General features: G+C 40.4%; 1 non-coding gene across 1 annotated transcript in view; it reads left to right on the top strand.

Moving 5' to 3' along the window:
* The first annotated feature begins 1,562 nt into the window (after positions 1 to 1,562).
* Positions 1,563 to 2,500, top strand: part of LOC135087556 (small subunit ribosomal RNA) — a 1,903-nt gene continuing 965 nt past the window's right edge. Inside the window, exon 1 of the ribosomal RNA XR_010260866.1 lies at positions 1,563 to 2,500. This exon is cut by the window's right edge and continues 965 nt beyond it. This is a non-coding gene — a ribosomal RNA (small subunit ribosomal RNA).

Genomic DNA, 2,500 nt, shown 5'->3' on the forward strand with positions numbered 1-2,500 from the left:
ATACCACAGTCAACTCAATTAGTTTTTTTGTTTGTTTTTCCAACAAATCACGAAATAGGAAAAAATGTATCAAATACAACTAAAAATCTTAATTTCTTTATTAAAAATGTCGTGATTTCGAATTGTAATAATAATGATTTCGAATTAACAAAAATCATTTAATATTTTTTTGTTATTAATACGAAAGTTTTTTTTTTTTTTAATTAATTATTTTATTGTATTTATGTGTTATAAATATTTGTAATTTTCCTATTTCGTGATTTATGGGGTGTCGCTTTTAACACTTTAATCGCAATCAATTATTTTTTTTCTGTATCATCTTTTTAATTAAAAAAAAAAAAGGATTATCTAATCTAACCTAACCTAACCTAACCTAACCTAATCTAACCTAACTTTTTAAAGTTTAATATATTTTTTTAAATTATTAATTATCTGGTTATACATATAGGGGGTGTGTCACTTTGAATTTTTTTTTTTTTTTTTTTTTTTTTTTTTTTTTTTTTTTTTTTTTTTACACTTAGCGTTTAAAGCTGCGCGTGCGCAGCAGCGTACGAGCATAGCGTTAAAAATGTTTCTTTTCCATTCGCGGCTTCCACTCGAGAACCGAGAGAGTGTACAGACAAACGCAACGTCGGCGGCGACCGGCCGAGCGAGATCAGTAACACAGCGACCGCCGTGCGCAGAGCGCGCGCGCACGCTCAAATGTATTATAAACATGATGCGCGCGCGCACACTCTGCGTACGACGGATCGGTGCGTTTATAAGTTGTGTTTTAAAGCAAAGTGGTGAAAGAGTTGATGAAACTTTAACTTTTTCACTCTGTATGTACACTCTGTTGGCGTCTGAGGTTTCGGATGTTCAATGAGATTGACGGGACTTAGTTAGTGTGGCTCATTGGACGCTTGTTAAACTTTGTAGATCTACGGATGGGTTGTATGATCGAATTCGTAATAAAGATCTGTCTCACTCGGGCAATGTGTCCGCGCTATGTGCAGTCATCTGTGCTTGCATACGCGCTTCGACTGGCCACTTTTTAATACGCTTCGTTGTAACGCTTCCCGCCACATTAACCTTACATAAGGGCGATGATGGCTTTTTAGCGTTTACATCAGCGTATCGAATATGTGTATATTTTTATGTATTCTATAGCACACACTCACAACACGCAAACATTTCAACTATGTATGTCTCTGTAGTGATGGTGTCGACAAATCGTGAGAGGTAGGGTGGTTTTTCCAACACCGGGCTGACATATCGTTCATGATACGAAATTTGTTAGATTTTATTATTATAAAATGTGATGAATGAATGTTATGTCTATGCGAACGTTCAGTGTGGGCGCCTCTGTGAGCGCTATGTGGGTGTGTTTTTTAGCATTCTATATTAATTTATAGAGTGTTGCAAAGACTCGCCTCACGACACACGTTGTAACTGCGAACAGTGTACACAGTAGTCAAGCCCAGTTCGGTCGGTCAAACGTCGAATTGGGCTATAGACACCAAACACACTCTTCGTTAATATTCTTTAACGAGAGAGCTATCATATGTATAATATGTGTAAGCTCCCTGGTTGATCCTGCCAGTAGTTATATGCTTGTCTCAAAGATTAAGCCATGCATGTCTCAGTGCAAGCCGTATTAGGGCGATACCGCGAATGGCTCAATATATCAGTTTTGGTTCCTTAGATCTTACTCAGTTACTTGGATAACTGTGGTAATTCTAGAGCTAATACATGCAATCAGAACTCTGACCAGTGATGGGACGAGTGCTTTTATTAGATCAAAACCAATCGACGGAGGGCCTCGCGTTCGAAGTCGTTAATTTTGATGAATCTGGATAACTTTTGCCGATCGCACGGTCCAGCACCGGCGACGCATCTTTCAAATGTCTGCCTTATCAACTTTCGATGGTAGTTTCTGCGACTACCATGGTTGTCACGGGTAACGGGGAATCAGGGTTCGATTCCGGAGAGGGAGCCTGAGAAACGGCTACCACATCCAAGGAAGGCAGCAGGCGCGCAAATTACCCACTCCCGGCACGGGGAGGTAGTGACGAAAAATAACGATACGGGACTCTTACGAGGCCTCGTAATCGGAATGAGTACACTTTAAATATTTTAACGAGGAACAATTGGAGGGCAAGTCTGGTGCCAGCAGCCGCGGTAATTCCAGCTCCAATAGCGTATACTAAAATTGTTGCGGTTAAAAAGCTCGTAGTTGCATTTGTGCGCCGCGCTGTCGGTGCACCGCATCCGCGGTGATACTGACACGTTTGCGGAGCATATCGTCGGTGAGCCGACGGTCAAACGTCGGTTCAATATCAAAATCCTATCGCGGTGCTCTTCAGTGAGTGTCGAGATGGGCCGACAATTTTACTTTGAACAAATTAGAGTGCTCAAAGCGGGCTCAAAATGCTGCTTGAATATTTCGTGCATGGAATAATAGAATATGATCTCGGTTCTATTTTGTTGGTTTTCAGAACTCCGAGGTAATGATTAATAG

Source organism: Ostrinia nubilalis, unplaced genomic scaffold (genome assembly GCF_963855985.1).
Source record: "Ostrinia nubilalis unplaced genomic scaffold, ilOstNubi1.1 SCAFFOLD_41, whole genome shotgun sequence".
Taxonomy (NCBI): domain Eukaryota; kingdom Metazoa; phylum Arthropoda; class Insecta; order Lepidoptera; family Crambidae; genus Ostrinia; species Ostrinia nubilalis.